Here is a 21,690-nt window from a genome sequence, read left to right on the forward strand (position 1 = left end):
TGTGAGATCAACTTTTTCAGATTCCACATATGAGTGAGATTATGTGGTATTTGTCCTGTGTCTGGTTTATTTCACTTAATGCCCTCTGATTCATCCATGTTGCCACAAATGACAGGATTTCATTCTTTTTTTAATGGTTGAATAGTATTCTATCATGTATAAATACCACATTTTCTTTGTTCATTCATCTGTTAATGCATGCTTAGGTTGATTCCATGTCTTCGTTATTGTGAATGCTACTGCAATAAACATGGTAATGCAGTTACCTCTTTGACATACAAAGATATCTCTTCCACAAAGATATGCATTTGGCACATATATCTCTTCAACAATCAATGGAGTGAAAATACAACCTAAAGAGTGAGAGAATATATATATATGCAAACTATGCATTTCACAAGGGGTTAATATTCAAAATATATAAGAAATGCAAACAACTGAACAGCAAAAAAAAGCAAAAAAACAAAAACAAAACAAAACACATCATCCTAATAAAAATGCAAAAAAAAATCTGAATTGGTATTTCTCAAAAGAATACATACAAATGGCCAACAGGTAGATGAAAAAATGTGCAACATCAGTAATCATCAAGGAAATGCAGATCAAAACCACAATGGGACATTATCTCACCACAAATAGAATGGCTACTATCAAATAAACAAAAAATAACAAATGCTGACAAGGATGCAAAGAAAAGGAAACTCTTTTTTTTTTTTTTTTTTTTTTTGAGACGGAGTCTTGCTCTGTCACCTGGGCTGCAGTACAGTGGCCGGATCTCAGCTCACTGCAAGCTCCGCCTCCCGGGTTTACGCCATTCTCCTGCCTCAGCCTCCGGAGTAGCTGGGACTACAGGCGCCCGCCACCTCGCCCAGCTAGTTTTTTTTTGTATTTTTAGTAGAGACAGGGTTTCACCGTGTTAGCCAGGATGGTCTCGATCTCCTGACCTCGTGATCCGCCCGTCTCGGCCTCCCAAAGTGCTGGTATTACAGGCTTGAGCCACCGCGCCACTGTTGGTGGGAATATAAATTAGTACAGCCATTATGGAAAACAGCATGGGGGTTCCTCAAAAAATTGAAATAGAACTACCATATGATCCAGCAATCCCACTAGTGGGTATATATTCAAAGGAAATGTAAGAGATATGTTCTTCTAGCTGTTTTCTGTGTGGTCCTGAGTCCCACAGAGAGGATTGTGAGGGTGCCCCAGGTAGAAATCAAAAGAAATGGATAGAGCTGAGTACATTGACTCATGCCTTTAATCTCAACTACTTATGAGGCCGAGGTAGGAGGATCACTTGAGGCCTTGAATTAGAAACAAGCCTGGGCAACACAGGAAGACTGTGTCTAAAAAAAAAAAAAAATAGTGGAGAGAGAGAGGAAGGAATAGCAGGGGGTTTCTGTTCATTGGCTACAACTAAAGAGAGTATCAGTCTTATCTGTTTTATATTTTAAAACTGTTTAACTTTTTAATTGGATTATTTGTTTTCTTGCTATTGAGTTGTGTGATTTCCTCATATATTTCAGATATTAACTTTTTGTCAGATATATGGTTTGCAAATATTTTCTCCCATTCGGTGAGTTGTTTCTCTATTTTGTTAATTTTTTTTTTTTTCCTGTACTGCACAGAAGCTTTTTAGTTTGAAATAATCTCCATTTGTCTATTTTTGCATTTGTTGGCTGTGTTTCTGGGGTCATAGCCAAAAAAAGTCATTGCCCGGACTCATGTCGAAAAGCTTTCCCCATGTTTTGTTCTAGTAGTTTTACAGTTTCTGGTCTTATGATTAAGTCTTTAATGTCTTTTGAGTTGACTTTTGTATAATGGTGTGAGAAAAGGTTCTAATTTGATTCTTCTGCATGTGGATAACAAGTTGTAGCAACATGATTTATTGAGGAGACTCTCCTTTCCCCATTGTGAGTTCTTGGCATATTTGTCAAAAATCAATTGACCATAAATGTGTGGATGCATATGTTAATTAGCTTGATTTAGCCATTTCACAGCATACACATATGTCAAAACATCATGTCTGACACCAGAAGTAGTACATAAAAATTTTATTTGTCAATTTTTAAAAACTCTGTAAGATTTAAAATTAAAATAAATAGAGGGAGGAGAGGGTTCTACTGCTAAAGTGTTTTTTAAAAATTCTTGGCCTTGGTAACTATGAAGTTTTGTATATGTAGCTTAATAACATATATCAAGGCTGAAGCCTATACATTCTGGATAAATTTAATATCACTTTGTATATAACTGAGAAAATAATCTTGAGTTCGTTTTACTCATATAATGCTGAATTAGTAGAAATTTCAAAGACTTTTTCAAGTAGAGGTGGCCAACAGCTGCAGAATTGGATCTACAATTTTACATGAGTTAGTGACTGGCTTATTGTAACATTAACTCATACATGATAGACATTATGTGTGAATAAATAACCTTAGCTGGACATATTAATAGCTATAATGTTGTCATGGGATTATTTAAACAACATATAATAACAAATGATTTCAAACTTCAAGGTAAAATTACCTAATAGGCAGAGACATTAACTACAAGTCCCACTCAGCATACACATGTGTAATATTTTAAAAATGCAATTAGAACAAAATTTCCCTTAGGATATTGTGGAAACTCAATGTTAATGATGCTTGAAAAACAGAAAGTTAAAATAGTTATATAGAGAGAAGCCTAAAATGACTTTAAATAGTCATTGCAAATCTAGTGAAGGAAAGACAAAAAAACGTAATCTTTTTAAAGATGTGATTTTGGGAATCTTGTTTTACCCTTAATTATTTCAAGACAGATACTAAAATTGTATAAATGTGGGGAACTCTATGAATTTAAATAATATTTAATATTTAAAGGAATTTAATACAGAAGGTCAGGATGTTAGTTAAAAAATGCCCCACTCATCCTTCCCCAAGTTTGACTTGGGGGACAGAGTATAAGGGAAAGGGTCTTTTTTCTATCTGGAAAGACAGAGTGAAAGTAAGTCCTAATTTTGCATTTCTCCCAATTTTTATTTAATAATAATAATTATTTTTTTGCTTTTAAAAAGCTGCCCTGAATTTTGTCAGGCTATAAGTCTGGTAAGGTGCAGAGTTTGCTTGATCTCTGTGATAGTTATTTGGACATACCTTTCCCGAATTAGAGCACCTTAGGATGGTTATTACTCAAGGGATCATGAAAGGGACAGTTCCTGCAGTGTCATTTTCCCTACCCCTTCCCTGGCTAGCTTACCCAGTTTTATATTCTGAAGAGTATTCATTCATGCTCTCACTCAATAAATGATTATTAGGCATGTATCATTTTCCAGGAACTGTACTATTTTTCTGTGATAAACTTAGATATTTATAAATCAGAAGTATTACCTGTTGGAATCCTTTTAACATTTGCTATTGTGTATTCTCTGAACTTTTAACCAGGGTGCTTAGCAAAGTTGGTAGTGTAATACTCTTATTATCATTAGCTAGCATTTAGTGAAGACTTACTTTGTGCCTGGCACTTTAGTAAGAATTTTATGGTCGTTATTGCTTTCATCTGCTTGCTGATTTCTGTACCCTTTTCTTGGGAAAATAACAGCGATATGGTGGACATTCCGGTTATTAATGGGAGGAACCCGAACAGAATAAGTTGCCATTGATCCCTTGTGCAACTTTCCAGGCATTGTAATTAGCTGCCATTGACTTTTGAGTAAAAGTCACTGGCCATGACCACCTCATTCATTGTTTTTGTGTTCTAAATTAGGCTTTTATTCTCAGCACTGTAGGAGATTTGTTCTGGAAAACAGCATTAATTAGTCACTGAATAAAACCATATGACACAATTTGAGTCTAATGGGGAAACAGTGAGATTGTTTTTGGTGAAAAAAGTGAATCACTTAATTTTAAAGCTCCTAGAAACTAATATTTGTGCCTTGATAACCCTCACTCTTGCCATGAACAGGGTCACTTTTATAATTAGTAGACTAATGTGCTATCTGATAAATGGATGAGAGCAGGATAGAATTTCTATCTTTGCAATTCATTCTATTCCTTCTATAACTGTGGTAAAACATTATGCATTGAGTAAAGTCGTGGTGCAGTAATAGTAATGCAAAATTAACGTGCATGTGATTGTTTAAAAATGGTTAGAAAAAATAGGCCGGGTGTGGTGGCTCATGATAAATTTAGGTAATTGTCCATTGATTTAGTAATTGAAAGAATGGTGTAAAAAATAGCAATTAGCATAAAAAGGTCAACTTGTTAAAAAGAGAGGGTAAAATGATCAAAATATAAAATCACATCATTTTATTATTTTGACTAGCATTTCATTCCAACCTTCTTATAACTCCTCCAAATTTTTCTAATATGGCATTTCATCTCTAATATGAAGTAACATCTGCTTAATAAAGTATTTTCTAACTAATGTGTTGACTTTGGGGATTAATGTTATTTTAAAAATATCTCATGAAGAACTAAGTTTTAGCCATAAAAATAATTATTTTTTTCTTTTCTCTTTCTTTCTTTCCTTCCCTCTCTTCCTTCCTTCCTTCCTTCCTTCCTTCCTTTCTTTCTTTCTTTCTTTCTTTCTCTTTCTTTCTTTCTTTTTCTTTCTTTCTTTTTCTTTCTTTCCTTTCTTTCTTTCTCTCTCTCTTTCTCTCTTTTCTCTCTTTTCTTTTCTCTTTCTTTCTTGCTTTCTTGCTTTCTTAGATGGGGTCAACTGTCTTGTCCAGGCTGGTTTCCAATTCTTGGCACCAAGCGATCCTCCTATCTTGGCCTCCCAAAGTGCTGGGATTACAGGCATGAGCTACAGCACGCAGCCTAGTCATAAGAATAATGGATTTTAAACTAGGTAAATTTCCACTGCAAAACGTTTTTAAATTATTGTTTAGAAACTGTACTGTGTGTATGTGTGTGTGTAAATTTCTGTATAATGGATTTGGTGCAGTAATTCAGAAATAATGCAATGATCTTTCATTTTTCTTTCAACCTTACTAAAAGGAAATCCTAAAATTTAAACAACAGTTAGATATTATTTTTCAGAAAACTATGAGTCCTAATTATGATTTATTTGTGCGAGGTTGCATGTGGTGCCTTTAAGGCTTGTGTGCAGAGGCCCTGTATGAGATGAAGCATGAAGACATAGGGCAGGGGAAACATGTGTTCCAGACAGAACTCTTCAGCGCCTTCATGAACCCCCTCCTTATCCTCCTGCTCCAGCTGGCTGCAGGTCGTGAGTAGCTTGTACTTTGCTCTTCCATTGCCCTCTACCTCCCTCATAGGTGTTACCCTGCCTGTTCTCCCTGCGTCTACGCCACCTGTTTCTATGTGAGTCAGTTTCACATGTCTCAATTTCACACATCACTCCCTGTTCCTAACTTCCAAAGTCTTTTTTTCTGACGTTGCTTACTACTCTGTAGTTCCATTTGAGTTTTGCATGAATATCTTGAAGCCTTATGTCTGTGGTCAAACTCCTCTTTGCTCAAATGTCTTGCCTCCCTTTGTTTCCTATATATATCGCTAATATCATCATTCTTCCAGGAACTCAGAATGGGTCAATCGTCATACCTTCTCTTTCCCTATTGTCCTGCTAATTTCCCCAAAAACATCATTATTTATTATCCCCTATGTACACTTAGTTCTCTAACACAACACTTGTATAAATGTTGTAACAAAGACTCTTTAGTTTCCAGAGCACTTACTATGTGTAAGGTTCAGTATGAGGCATTTGAGTATATATTTTCTAGTTTAATACCACCAACAAACATGTTAGAGCATATTATCATTATATATATCATTATTCATGAAGAAATTGGGGTTGAAAACAGGTAAGACATGTGCCCTGGGTTTGCATACAGAGCTAGGAAGTGTCAGAACTAGAACTTGAACCTACTCATTTTAATTCCCAAACCATAACTCTTGTTACACTCTCACTGTTCCCTCATCGGCACCTCTTGAATCTCTTCTCATTCCCATCCAGCTCCCTAAAGCACAGAAGTAAGTAGGTCACATTCAAAACACCATGATTCCCACAACCTAAATCCAAATACCGTGGCAAGGGATTCAAGGCTCTTCAAGCTCAATCCTAGCTTTAGATTCTGGTTTCCTCTCTAGTAGGCTTGACATGTGTCTGCAGGCCAGCTACCCCACATTTGAGTCCAGTCCCTGAAAGGGCTCTTTCCCATCTGTCTGTGTCATCGAGCTAGCTGTTTTCTCTGTTTAGAATATTTGTCTACACTTTGCCTTCCTCACATAACTCTATTTCTTTTTTAAGACTTATAAAAAAATTATAAACAGAGCAAAGACAGATGGATAGATAGATAAATAGATAGACAGATAGATCCAACAATAGTAACAACATTGAATACTTTTGCGTGCCAAGCATGACAGAGGTCTCTATGGATTAACTTATGTCATAGATATAATATAACCACTGCCTTACTCTTTCTCCAAAAGCATCATTTATCCTTTTATTTATGGTTTTATTGTCTTTATGCATTCTTCAGTTATTGCATTTTTTAAATTAAAATAGGTTTTATTTCGTAGAGAAGTTTTAGGTTTACAGAAAAATCAAACACAAAGTACAGAAGTTCCCATGTACTCCCTATCCTTTCACATACATGCAATTTTCCCTATTATTAATATCTTGCATTAGTGTGGCACATTTGTTACAACTGATGAACCAATACTGATAAACTATTACTACCAAAATTTCATAGGTTATGTTAAGATTCAAAGTTGTATAGTTCTAAGAATTTTCTGAAATACATAATGTTATTTATCTGCCATTATGATGCACACAGCACAGTTTCATTGTGCGAAAAATGAAACTGTTTTACCTGTGGTCCATTTACTCATCTCTCACTGCCCCCAAATTTTGGCTATAATTTTAATTTTTGTAATCTTTGTGCGCTACAGCATCTTTGTAGTTAATTGTATATTTCCCTCATCTATTTTTGTGTTCTTTTTTTTTTTTTTTTTTGAGACGGACTCTTGCTCTGCAGCCCAGGCTCGAGTGGTGCAGTGGCATGATCTCGGCTCACTGCAACCTCCACCTCCTGAGTTCAAGCAATTGTCCTGCCTCAGCCTCCTGAGTAGCTGGAATTACAGGGGCACACCACCATGCCCGGCTAATTTTTATATTTTTAGTGGAGACAGGGTTTCACCATGTTGAACAGGCTGGTCTCGAACTCCTGACCTCACGGTCCGCCTGCCTCACCCTCCCAAAGTGCTGGGATTACAGGAGTGAGCCACTGCGCATGGCCATATTCAGGATTTTTCAAATGAATAAGGAATGGCTTCTCCTATGCAAAATATTGAGTAATTCCCCTGAGAAGAAACAATTTTATCTATTTAAAATTCTTTATCATTTTATGTGTTCCTCCCTGTGGTATTCATGTTAAAATACATCTATATTTACATCTCTGTATGTACACATATTTGATAAATAATATATTAATGTATTATCATCTTAAACTGGAACATTATAGGTAAAACCATAGATTTTTATGATTATTTCCATAGTTTCAGTATTTTGACGAGTGGAAACCACTGTTCTCATTTCATTTACATATTTTCAGGCCTTTTCCCTAAAAATCTCTATACATGTTACATGCCCATAAATATATAATATTTATATGGTCATACTGGTTCAGCAATTTGCTTTATTCATTCAAATTCTGGCTACTGGGGCTGTTTTTTATTTGTTTATTGCTGCTATGCTATTCTGTATTGTGAATAATTCATGTTACTTTAGCCATTTCTCTCTTAATAAACGTTTATGTTTCCTCCAAATTCTTATTTTTACAAACAATGCAGTAATGAACATCCTTGCTCTCCAATTTTGTTCACAGGTACATGAATTTACCTTTAAAAGCATTTCCATTCCTCCTGATCAGTATGTGACCCCTTCAAGAGCAGAATCTGTATCTTCTACCCTCAGCAGCACTGAGCCTGGTGTTTTCTATGTCATTGGTACACAATGGTGTTTGAATAAATGATGGGCAAATGAACTTGTCAGTGAACTTGTGTATTAGTGGGATCTTTCAGCTTGCTTTGCCATATGCTTCAAGGTAATTTAAGATCTTTGTAAACACTTGACAATGGCTGGACATTAAAAACATTATTCCTAGATCTAGAATGTAGCTAATCAATGCTAATTTTGTCTGAGTTCAGCTGTAATACCCTTTTAAGTTTGCCTATATTTAAGTTAATAGCATTTCCTAATGTTAAGTATTCCTCACTAATAAGAAGCTCTTCTATAAAATAATTATCTGATAAATTCCCAGCTTATTTTTACTATTGCCAGACTCTAGATGAGTAGATGGGTGGAGAAGAACTGACAGAGTTCCTCAGTAAGCTAACCTACTAGATAACGAAACATGTTTAGCAATTAATTATTAGAGGCAGAGCATGGTGCCTCACATCTGTAAGCCCAGCACTTTGGGAGGCTGAGCCAGGCAGATCACTTGAGTCCAGGAATTCTAGACCAGCCTGGCCAACATGATGAAACCCCATCTCTATTAAAAATACAAAAATTAGCCAAGTGTGGTGATGCATGCCTGTTGTCCCAGCTACTTGGGATACTGAAGCAGGAAAATCACTTGAACCCAGGAGGCGGAGGTTGCAGTGAGCTGAAACTGCCTCACTACACTCCAGCCTGGGCAACAAAAGCGGGACTCTGTCTCAAAATTAAAAATTTTTTAAAAATTAGTTATTAGAGATGGTCTTTCATTGCTTCATTCTTCCAGTTAGTTCTTTCCAGTTTTGTTTTTGAGAGTTATGAGTTAAACATCAAGTTGACTAGACTTCGTAATCATAAAAAATAAACGTAAAATTGAAGTGGAGCTACTGATGTGTTTAATTCTGGCTAGTTTGGCGGACTGGTTGTGAAAAGTTCATTGCTCACCATTGTGTCTCTTCTTGTAGCTCCACTGAGAAATTTTACCCAGCAATATCACTGGCCTTTTGCATAAAACCAAATAAATGTGAATCAATACGCTTAAGTCTTAAGCAAGACCAGCCAGTGTCCACAAGCTCTCTGTCTTATAGTGCAGAAAGCAAGAATAAAAAGATTACTGCAATTTCCCTTCATTTATTCTGTAGTTTTTGTTAGATACTTTCCTTAAAAAGTGTATCATTTTTGCTATTTTGCCAGTTTTATCTTTTGATGTTGCTATTACATCTCACTAATTCCATGGAATAATATATGAAAAAATAACTAGCATAGTAGGTGCTTTTAAAATTGTGTACTTCTACCTTCAGATTAGGCTGCATATCCTTTACCTACAAAATGGGGTTTCCATGAATTGAACGTATATGGAGTGACCCCAATATGCCACAGATTGTTTTCAGCACTGGGGTAACAAAGGACCTAGACTCATGGTAAATTCTAGTGGTTAAGTTTATAGTCAAGATATGGTGGTAGTGATGATGATAGGGAATATGATAATAAATAGGAGGAAAAAGTGGAGTAGTAGAGGGAAAAATAATTCCACAAGAATTGTGAAGAGTAAACATGATACTAGATTTTAAAATGCTCTGTCCAAAGTAATGTTTTATTCCAAGCACTATATACCATGATTTAACAATGTGATTATATCATCATTTTAAAACTATAGCTGTAAAAAGAAGCATTGTATAAAGGAAGAATAGACAACAATAAGTGGCCTTTGTTATGGTCCTTGCTTTGTCCTACTTGGTGAATAATTCTGGGCAAATAACTCCAGCTTTTGCACCATACTTGACTGACGAACATGCTAACTGTAGTAGATCAATTGTTTAAAGCAATATTAACACATGTTACAGAACTAAAACAATTTATGGTCTAGTAAGTTTGAAAATGTTTTATTGGTTTTACAATAGTCATCTCTTGGAGAGCTATGGTGACTGTGAGCATTTTAAATTGCTGAGAATGGTCCTACAGGACCCAGACAGATTTCAGTTAGTTCACGTCAGCTTTTCATCAAGACATTTGACCTGTAATCCTTTAGCCATGGGATTCTCATTCATCTTGCTGAACTGATGTTTTAGAGAATAGGGGTTGGAAATGTTGTACTAGGAGAGTCCCTGTGACAGTAACATTTCCAAGAATCTGCATTTGCTGTCCTCCTTACTGTTGCTACTTCTTTTTATACCGGTTAAAATACATAGCAAGAAATGTATCCATAAATGTCACAAACACAGAAATATAATACTGAATGAGATCCCATGCATTTAAGCTACTTGTTCTCCAACGGGCATTGTAGTCTGTATCCTAAATGGTGATAAAGAAGGACAACTGTCATTTATGGCTATGTTAGATTGGTTTGAAATGCCTTGGAGCAAGCAGGGCAGTAACCTCAGCATGATCAAAATTTTGTACTGGGTAATTCTTTGTTTGGGGGACTTGCTGGTGCATTGTAAAATGTTTAGCATTATCCCTAGTCTCCACCCACTTGATAGGCAGGCCCCTTTAGCAATAACAATTAAAAATGTCTCCAGACATTGCCAAACGTTTTATGGGTACCAAAATTGCCCCCAGTTAAGAACCATTATGTGGAGTCACCAATGTTGAAAAGTCATATTCAGCTGAATATGAAATATCTTACTTTAGAGCTGGCCCTAGCATGGTAACGAAATTCCCCAGATGGCATCCTTGGTGGTGACATTAATGACTGTTTTGCCAACTGTTTATTCCTACTTGGAGTTGTGCTTCTGTTTGTAGGTTGAACTGTGGCGTTGACATTGTTGCCAATCGGATTTTGCAGAAAATGAAAAGCAGCTGCAATATTTCAAAGCATTGGACAGATTGGGCAGAGGCAATGTGGATAAATCCTATTAACAAATAACGGGATTTGTGCACACACAGTGCCTCCCACACTGCGCCTTGGAAATCGACACCAGGCTATTTCCATCACTGTTGTGCATAAATCGCAGGAATTATAATAAATTGAGAAAAATGTTCTCACACACATGGAGGTTCAACCTACATTCTGATGATGACTAGACATGTTGGATCATTTTTCAAACAGGGTGTCTGATGAAACAAATCTTTAATCCAGTTTAGTTTTAAAGCAGCCAGAAGACATTAAATACATCTGCTCTCGATTTGCTTTCTTAACCTTAAAAATAACAATAAAGTCATTAACTGGGTTCTTTATGGGGAGAAAAACAATTTATAAATAATAAAACCTGCTAAATGGGCCAAATGCCGCTGAGAGGTGTGAACAGAATGACCTTTAAGTTTCCTTCCAAACCTCAGTGACTATGAATTTCCCATCTGGATTCCTAGATCAAATTGTTTCGCACGATTAGTATCCTATTCCCTTCCCTTCTTGAGATGCCTTATGTATCCGGTTTTGTTTAAATTGATGCATTCGTTATGTAAAACTCCTACTTTTCCTTCAGTGTTTTTAGTGTTTGTTATTGATGTATACACAGTTGGTCTGTCGGAGGTCCCAATATCATAACTGCATCTGCTAATACACACACACACACACACACACACACATATATATATACACTAACATTGTGGGTTACTTACAATGGGGTTAGCATGGTTGAATTTTCTGAATATTTGGGATTGGAAATCCATATATTGGGTCTTTACAACTTGCTACAATGAGTCAACAAATTAGAAGCAGGGAAGTGTGGCTATGCATTGAGTGATAGTTGACACCTAATTAAGGAGACTGGTTTAACAAAAGGCCATTTTCTGTGAGATACTCAAAAGCTTCTGACTACATCACACATAGCGTATGTGTCTGCAGTCTGCTGAATTCTATCTTCCCTTCTCTCTTCCTCCATTTCCCTCTCTTGTCTCCCTCCATTTCATCTGTCCTTTATTCATTCCACCATTCATTTGAGAGGCAGTACAACAGAGTATAGCGTACTAGATAAGAGCAAAGACTATAAAGTCACACTGCTTGGATTAATACGCAGATCTCCTTCTTAGTCATGTGAAGTTGGGCAACTTCTTGAACTTCTTGTTTGTGGTATGAGATAATAACAGTACCTAGCTCACAGCTGTGGAGATGGATGATTTAATACACAGACATCATTTAGAATAGGCCCCGGCACATAGTAGCTTCTATAGAAGTGATAACTTTTTAAATTGACTCATTCATTCTTTTTTAGAAAACACTTTTTGTGGCCGGGCGAGGTGGCTCAAGCCTGTAATCCCAGCACTTTGGGAGGCCGAGACGGACGGATCACGAGGTCAGGAGATCAAGACCATCTTGGCTAACACGGTGAAACCCCGTCTCTACTAAAAAATACAAAAAACTAGCTGGGTGAGGTGGCGGGCGCCTGTAGTCCCAGCCACTCGGGAGGCTGAGGCAGGAGAATGGCGTAAACCCAGGAGGCGGAGCTTGCAGTGAGCTGAGATCCGACCACTGCACTCCAGCCTGGACAGCAGAGCGAGACTCTGTCTCAAAAAAAAAAAAAAGAAAGAAAACACTTTTTGTAAAGATGGGTCCTGCTGTATTGCTCAGGCTGGTGAGGCTGGTATTGAAATCTTGGCCTCAAGTGATCCTCTCTCCTCAGCCTCCCAAAGTGCTGGGATTACAGGTATGAGCCATTGTGCCCAGCCCCATTCATTTGTAAAGTGATTTACATGTACCGTTGTTCTAAGCCCAAGAGGTATAATATTCATGGCCAAAAAGTTTTTGTCTTTGCTGTCATGGAGCTTGCAGTTTGGTTGAGAACATGGATATTATACACACAAACACACAAAATGAAATAAGACCTCTGAGGCTGAGAAACACCATCAAGCTAGGAGAGCGGGTAACAAAGAAAATGACTTAGATAGTTGTAGGGTTTAGTGTGGAAGTGGAAGTTTAGTGGGTCAGAGGAAAATGGAAAAATTTTCACATAATCACAGTAGAAATTAAGGGAGTGAAATGTAGTAGGTGCCCCATCCAGATCCCATCACCCAGCAGTTATGAAGGTTCACTGTGGACAACTCACAGCTACATTCCTCTAAGAATCACACTGGGCTGAAGGTGGCCACCTTGCCCAGAAATGCCTAGGACATTGCTCTCTCCCTATGCACAAGGATGGACCACTGATGCATGAGGGGATGAGAGGTATTGTTGCCCTTGCCTCAGGTGGTCTAATTCTGTGGAGCCAATATGTTCCAGCTCTTGTGGACTGATGTTGAGGCTGGAACTCAGTGGAACCCATGCTCTTGCCTATTCAACTTCCACCACTCCCTCATACATCACTCACTCAAAGTCCTTGTCTCAGGCATTGTTGTTAAGGAACTCCACCTAAGAGCAAATACACTGCAAAATCTTGGAAAATTGCCTGGAAGGGTGGATAGCCTATTGGAAACTAGTGATCATGAGTATGTAATGATTCAAAGCTGTCTAGTATAGGTCTATGCTATTATTGCTTGATTTTTTAAAATGCAGACTCAGGGATGGATTGGTTAGGATTAATTTAGGGTGAAGTTTTAGCAGACAGATACAATGAAAAGGTAGAAATGCAATGGAATATGGGTATTGACGTAAGCATTTGAAAATGTACCCTATGGTATCTTAAGTGAATAAGGAAAGATGTCAAGAATTAAAAAAGGACTAAGCAGAAGGGAAAATCAGAGGGTGAAAGGATGGGAGGCCCCAACATGGTGAAGAATTAACCAAACACCGCATGTTCTCACTCATAAGTAGGAGTTGAACAATAAGAACACATGGACACAGGGATGGGACTGTCACACACTGGGGCCTGTCAGGGGTTGGAGGACTACAGGAGGGATAGCATTAGAATAAATACCTAATGTAGATGATGAGTTGATGGGTGCAGAAAACCACCGTGGCACGTGTATACCTGTGTAACAAACTTGCAGAGTCTGCACATGTATCCCAGAACTTAAAGTATAATAATAATAATAATAATAATAATAAAAGCCAAAAAAGAGAGAAAAAGAAAAGAAAGAGTAAATCAACAATTCAACTGGAAAGAGTGAGGTGGTGGCAAAAATGTAACATATATGAATTTATGATTTAAGAGGTAGCTCAGTTTCTGGTAATGGCAAGTTCCCAGATATAGCTTTTACTGTGTACCTCTATAACAATATCAGGACTTAGAGGTCAAGGAATCCAGAGATCAGGTAATAATTGGATGGGTTGTCTGTGTGGATGTTGAAGGCACTAGGGTATTTATTGATGAGGCTTTGGGCTAGTTCCAAAGATCCAGGCAAATGAATGGAAACTAAAGAGGAAGTTTAACAGGGATAGCAATTAAGATGAGGATGAGGGTCGTGGACTAACTTAGTTAAATGGTTTGGTATTCAAGAAAGCAGCAATTATTTTACAAGAGGCTGAAAGAAGTGCTCTGAAAGTGGCAATGAGAAGCATAGAGTACAAAAATATCCCTTTCAATTCCTGAGGTCCATGATGGGTAACAGACCAACAAGATGCTGTCACTTAACAGAGCTACAGAGTGGTGTCTTCTGGTGAGAGCCAGATTTCAGTCAAGGCAGGGACAAATAAGAACTCAGAAATGGTTAAGGAGAGAGTGGGGCTTGATGATGTTTCTATGATTCAAGTGGCCAATGCAGCACAAAGATTAAGTGCTTGGGTAGGACTGGCTCCATAATTTGTGGAGCCCGGTGCAAAATGAAAATGCAAGACTCCTTTTCCAGAAACGATTAATTATTTTAAGACAGAAGCATGAACCTAAGTGGGGCACTTTTTTAGATTGGGGACAGTATGCAACAGCACAAACTACAAGTGGGCTCTGGGTCTAGACTGCCTGGACTCAGATCCAGAATAGTCAACTTTCTCAATTCTCACCTCTTTAAAATGGAGATAGTCTTAATATCTAACTCAAAGAGTTTTGGGAAAAAACAGGTGGATTAATATGTATAAAGTATTTGATACATATTAAGCACTCAATCAATTTTTTTAATTTTAATACTACTGGCAAGAGAATACATGTCAGCTGGTAGAATCATTGTCAGTACTACTTCCTAAAGTTTGAAGTTGTCGGAGGAGTTAACTTTCAAAAGAATATTAGTCCTCATTGATCAGCGACTGTCCAGGAGATCATGAGAATCTATTTAAATTTATTTATGTTATCCCTGTAGTTTTACACAATTACTTCATTATAGATGAAGACTTGAAAGGGGCTGTCATATTCAATCTGTCCTCAAGTGAAAAGTTAAAATGTAGTTTGGTCTGTCCTGTGTCTTGTGTTTATGAGAATAATTGGGATTCTGCTGCTTTAACAAAAGTGAAAGTTTGGGTATCATGGGACAGTTTTGCCACTGATAGGGAGTGGATGGAAGAAGGTGACTTAACATTCAGCAACTGGAAATCTGTGCTGCCCCTAAAAACTGACTCACAAAAATACAGGAATGAGCTGCGGGTTGATCTGCACTCCTTCCCAGATCCCCATGAAAATCTAGACTTTTCTTTTTTTCAAGATTTAAAACTCCCTAGCTACACAAGGGATACCACTGTTGGGAATTTTAACTGTGAATGAAGAGTTTTGTGTGGTCCTTAATTGGGAGAAGAGCCTGTCAAAAATAATATATTCTATATTCAAATATTCTCTGAACCATTATGGGCCTAGCAACACTATATAAACTGTCACACAACTGGTGGCAGGTGGGTGGGTTCATTTTTCTGCAACACTAAAAGCTGGCAGAAGTGTCTTTCAGAAACCTACTCCCTTGAAAATTTCTAGTTAAGGTATTAGAAGAGGTGAGGAGGGAATATGGGGAGACAGGAAAGGAATTAAATAGTTGGATGACTACTGTGAAATATTTGAACTATGACAGTTGATTTCTGTTTAATTTGGGTTTGGAACTAATCTGCTTTGAAATCAGAAGTTTTAGTAAGTTTGAGTATTTCTTCACTAGGTTCAGGCTATAGATAATTTTGGGAAAACTAATGAGAACAGTAGCAGGATAACCCACGAGGGAATGGAAAGAAATAGAAGGAATGAGTCTTCCTTTTATGTTTTTATGGAGAGGATGTTTGACATCCTGTATGCACAGGATAGTGGCTGTTTTGTGTCTCATTTTTGTTTCCGTATGCATAGAAAATCAGTGTCTCCCGTCGCATCACTTCCTGTTGTCATGCTAAGTTTTGGTCACATAAACTGCCCATTGCTCCCCACATATCTGCAGGTACTTCCAAGTAAAATAGGGAGAAAAACTTGAATGAAAATGTTGGCTGCTGTTTTCAATTGTCCCTCCCTCTCCCTAGTATCAAGGGTTCTTAAATGTGTTTTGTGCCATGGGCCTCTTTGGCAATCTGGAGAAACTCATGGGACACTTCTCAGAATAGTGTTTCTAAATGCATAAAATAAAATGCCTAGAATTCTAAGAGAAGTCAATTATGATGAAACGCAGTCCTATCCTGAACCTTGTGGATAAGAACCCCTGCCCTAGTTCTTGGGCCTTATTATGCAAATCACGCTAATCAGTGGAGGGAGAACCAGAATAGGGAATTTGAATTGTGTCAAGAGAAATTCCTACAAGGGATAAAAGTGAAAAGAAATACAGTAAAGGAAATGGAAAAGGAAAGACCCCTTGGGATGAAGTGCATTTTGATGCTCTGTAGAGAAGAAGAACATGAAGAGATGCTTCAGGGAAAGCAGGAGGGGGTAAAATAAAACACAGAATAAAAGGAATGGCAGAAGTAGGTTTTAAACTATGTACCCTTTGATGTTCTTTGAGAGACACAACTGGAAATTGGAATTACTTTCTTATTGTTACCGGAGTCTGTTTGCTTGAAAGTTGGGTCACATGAGGTTCAGAGATTTATTCTGGTTACACCTGCCTTCTTGAACTTACTCTTGTTGTTTTGACAGTCTTAAATCCTCTCTACAATCTTCTCAAAATTTAGGATCCATATTCATCTTCCATGACCAAGCTTAAATTCCACCTCTTCTGTGATACTTTTCTAATGCCGTTTTCTTCTTTAATAACCAGCCAACCGTCTCAGAAATTTCTCTTTTGCTTTACATTGTAGTTATTTGTGTTAATTTCCCTCGCTTGATTGTTCCTGCTACCTAGCATATTATGATAAATGAATGAATGAATTAGTGCATTTAATAATGCATGATGGGTACATGGCAAAGTTTCTGCCTACATTTGTAATAGGGGTGCTTGCAAAAAGAGAAGATGTTGTATTTATATCTACCACAGACATGAACTGAGGAAGTTTTAGTTATCATACGCCACACTAAACTCTTCACATATAATTATCTGTCGTCATCAAAACAACCCTGAAGAAGAAATTTTGTTGATTCCTCATCAATAATGAAGAAACTAAGATTCCAAAAAGTATTAATAAGTGGAAATTTGGATTTGAATATATTTCTTTCTAATTTGAAAACCTATATATTTTCCAGTATATCAAGCTGCCTCCCTTTTGGGAAAATGGACAGTTAACTTTCAATGTGATTTTATTAGAATTCTTATTGGTAATTACTCTTATTAGTAAGAAACATTAATATTTTAATAAATTGAAACAGTCTCAGAGCAAATAAATCACATAATCATCTCATGCTCTCTGTAAAAAGCCGTTCTATCTACAATGATTTCCTGTATTTCAGTAAAGCTTCAGAAAAGCAATCTGTTACCTTGGACAAGTCTGATAGAATATCCAATTGGATCTCACTTAATCATGATTTTAAATTTAAGTTTTGCATCATCATCATAAAAAGAACATTAAGTTATCTGGCAGAATCATAACATCGAAAGTATATTTTCTTAATCAGTTACTGTTACTAATGTTTTGTGACAGCCAGAGGATTTTGAAAATGAAGACCAAAATAAGCACTCCTCTGATTATGACAACTGCACTATCACGGCAAATTTGTAAGATCTATATTATGTGCCTTGTTTAGGGAAAGACATTAAATGAAGGTTCAGAGATGTTAGGCAGCCCAGTCAAGGAAACACAGCTAGAAAGAGCTAGAATAAGATTTTGGATATGTGACCTACTCATTTACTACTGAAAAAGAATTTCAGTTTTTCTCAAGTGCCTTTGTCATTTAAATATTCAATAAATAACTAATATCTGTCTTCAGGTATCAGGGTGTAAAATCCTACCCATTATTGAAACACATGGGATTTAAAATTATTTAAATAGATGATTAAGGTGAGGGAGGAGTAAAGAAAGAAAAGTGTGAAATAATGATTTTCATAGGTCTTATAATTACTTTGGTAAAGAATGTTAATTTCACAATAAATCTGTTTAAATAGTTTTAATTAGTTTATATGAATATATTAAGCCTTATTTTATTACAACAAAAATAATACATTCACAATGTAAACTAATTTTCCATTTCCATATAAACTCGCTACACGGGTAATGTGCAAATAGAAAAAATATTTTAGTAACCTCACTTTTATATTTCTGAAATGATATTTTTCTTGATATTCCAATTAAAGTGTAAAATAAATACTTTTTTTATATAGTACAGTAAGCATCAATAATAATTTTGAAGAATAATTTCTGAGTATTCATTTTTAATTTTATAATAAATATTCTATTTAATATGTGCATAATCTAGCTGAAACATCAAAGAAGTTATAAATTCTTTATTGACATTTCCGTTAAATCACACATGACTGTTAAACACCTCCTATGCACTAAGTATTACTTTAGGAAAGAAACATATAAAACATCCCTGCTTAAGCTTTAAGTTAAAATATTTATTATCCCTAATTAATTATCATTAATTTTTAAGGGGACATTTATGTCTATATATTTTACCTGGATTTTGATTTATCAATACAGTTGATTTTCAATTAATGATATAAAAAGATAAGAATCAAAATATTTTTAGAAAGATACCTTGTATCCTGGTCCTGAAAACTTAGTGTTCTAGAAAGCAAAATGGTGTTTTAAAATTCTGAGATTTCTTTCAGTATTAAAACCAAAGTAAAGTTTGTGTAATAAGTAGCAGTCAACATGAGATTATATAGACTTACATCTGTGGACAAAGTAGAGAATCATAATAAACTTGGGGAAAATTAATGAAATATATATCCTGGTGAAATTAAAGTAATATTTCAGTTTGTGAGAGGATTATATTTGTAAGACTCAATCTAATTAATTTAAAAAAAAGTAATAGATATTTCTACTAATCAAACCAAAGTAATGGGCCTAGAATAATAGTAAACTTGTTGTACATTTAATCCTAGAAAAAGAAGCGAAATCTTAATGCAAGTTCTGCAATCATATCCTAATTCACAAGGAAAAGACCACTCTCACCCTCCAATCCAAATTCACAGGTCCATTAGAAAAGGGGATCACTAAAGGCAAAAAGTATGTAAAATAATTCTAAAAGGAAGGAAAGATCTATGTTCTTCTCCCAGTAGGAATGAGCTTAGTGCTCAGTCGAGACTGAGAATAGAGTCAGGTCTAGAAGACTGATCTAACAACACAGAATATTAGCTTCTTCTAAAACCCACATAATTACCCTAAAATCACCCAGTCATTTGCAATGTTAACTCTTCCATGGTTGAAACTAGAGCAATTTGAGCAACCAATTAAATAATTATAGTATAATATTGTAGCCCAAAGAATATTCACCAATCCATACTGATAAAAATAAATGAATGATCAAGTAAGTGAATAAAAGGGGCAGAAGTCAGAATTCTTGCTTTTAGAAGAATGTTAATTAGTAAATACAGAAGGAATGTAGGAAGCAGAAAATTACCGTTAGATCACTGCTGTAGCATGGATAACTGACCCTCCAAACCTCATGTTGAAATCTGATCTCTAATGTTGGATGTGGGGCCTAATGGGAGGTGTTGGGATGATGGGGGCAGATCCCTTACGAATGACTTGATGTCCTCATGATGATGAGGAAGTTTTCACTCTATTTGTTGCTTGTAGAACTGGTTCTTAAAAAGAGCCTGGCATTTCCTTCCCCTCTCCCTCTTGCTTCTCTCTTCCCCTGTGATCTCCACATACCAGCTCCTCTTTGCCTTCAGCCATGAGTAAAGGCAGCCTGAGGCTCTCACCAGATGCACAATCTTCCAGCAAGTAGAATTGTGAGCCAAATAAATCCTCTTTCTCTTTATAAATTACCCAGCCTCGGATATTCCTCTATAGCAACACTAACACACTAAGATGATTACAATAGTAATAATTGCTGCAAGCAAAGTCTATCAGTGAATGTGAAAATTGCTGGGCAAAACCTCAAGGAGAATCAGGATAATTTGTGGGCTTAAAATATCATACTCGAAGTATATATTAAGCACTGTGGTTATTTTAACATATGCCCACAAATTATTTGAACCTCTTCCCCCCAGGAAGTGTAATGATACTTCCTCTGACATGAACTGAGGAAGTTTTAGTTATCATATGCCACACTAAACTCTTCATATAGGACTTACTTCTAAAAAGTAGAATATGGAAAGGGAAAAATGATAACTTCATGGTTTAAAACCCTGGCTTAAAACCCTGATGGAAATCATCTTAATGAAGTAATCCAGTTTAACATTAGCAGTAATAAGGAATATTGACATTATGTACTCTCTCTGCTGTAATGCCATTGCATGGCGCATCATGGTACTCTTTCCAAAAATTATAGAACTTCAGCTTAATTATGAGAAAGTACCAGACAAACACAAATTGAGGGATATTCTACAAAATATTTAAGCAGCATTTTTTAAGTTCTAAATCCAGTTTTTTTTTTTTTTTGCCTGATCTGTTCATTTTTTATTAATACAAATTTTCAGGGAGAACTGAAAAAGGAGCTTCACCTGCACATGACCAGCACCTGAAGAGGAGGGATGGACAAGCACAGTCGTGCATTTGGAAAGAGAAATTCAAGGAAATATTAAACAAAAGAAGACATGAAGTGGAAAAGTCATTACATTGTGGGGAAAAATGACACAGAACAATCAAAATAGAGAGATCACCTAATCATCTTACAGAGAAAGGAGCATTTAATCATCCTGGCAAAATGATCAGGTTATTTCCAGTGAAATTACATTAGTCCATTTGGGGCAGGTCAGTTTAATCTCTCATCTTTCGTTCCTTTACTAGAATGCCTACTTCATAGGATGTGAGGAAGGCATATAGCAGCTCCTGTATTTAATAAATACTAGCTTCTCTTCTGATAAGTGGAGAATTCAAAAGTGCTTGGAAGTAATTCCTTTCTTTTTTTTTTTACGTTAAGTTCTGGTATGCATGTGCAGAATGCGCAGGTTTATTACACAGGTAAACATGTGGCATGGTAGTTTGCTGCATCTATCAACCCTTCATCTAGGTGTTAAGCTCTGCATGCATTAGGTGTTTCTCCTAATGTTCTTCTTCCCCTTCCCCCACAGTCCCCGACAGACCCCAGGGTGTGATGTTCCCTTCCCTGTATCCATGTGGTCTCAATTGTTCAACTCCCACTTATGAGTGAGAATATGCGGTGTTTGGTTTTCTGTTTCTGTGCTAGTTTCCTAAGAATGAAGGTTTGCAGCTTCATCCATGTCCCTGCAAAGGATGTGAATTCATTCTTTTTTATGGCTGCATTGTATTCCATAGTGTATATGTGCCACATTTTCTTTATCCAGTCTATCCTTGATCAGCATTTGGGTTGGTTCCAAGTCTTTGCTGTTGTAAATAGGGCTGCAGTAAATACAAGTGTGCATGTGCCTTTATAGTAGAATGATTTATAATCCTTTGGGTATATATCCAGTAATGAGCTTGCTGGGTCACATGGTGTTTCTGGTTCTAGATCCTTGCGGATCCTTGAGGTTGTAGAGGTG

The 21,690-nt window shown here is 36.5% G+C and overlaps 1 long non-coding RNA gene across 1 annotated transcript in view; it reads left to right on the top strand.

The window, feature by feature from the left end:
* The window catches only part of LOC117076497, a 36,832-nt gene extending 15,804 nt beyond the window's left edge, over nt 1-21,028 (top strand). Inside the window, exons 2-4 of the long non-coding RNA XR_004434386.1 lie at nt 4,686-4,827; nt 7,829-8,047; nt 20,668-21,028. This is a non-coding gene — a long non-coding RNA (uncharacterized LOC117076497). The remainder of the gene's footprint in view (nt 1-4,685; nt 4,828-7,828; nt 8,048-20,667) is intronic.
* The last annotated feature ends 662 nt before the right edge of the window (nt 21,029-21,690 follow it).

The sequence above is a fragment of the Trachypithecus francoisi genome, unplaced genomic scaffold, assembly GCF_009764315.1.
Source record: "Trachypithecus francoisi isolate TF-2019V2 unplaced genomic scaffold, Tfra_2.0 Lachesis_group0, whole genome shotgun sequence".
NCBI lineage: Eukaryota > Metazoa > Chordata > Mammalia > Primates > Cercopithecidae > Trachypithecus > Trachypithecus francoisi.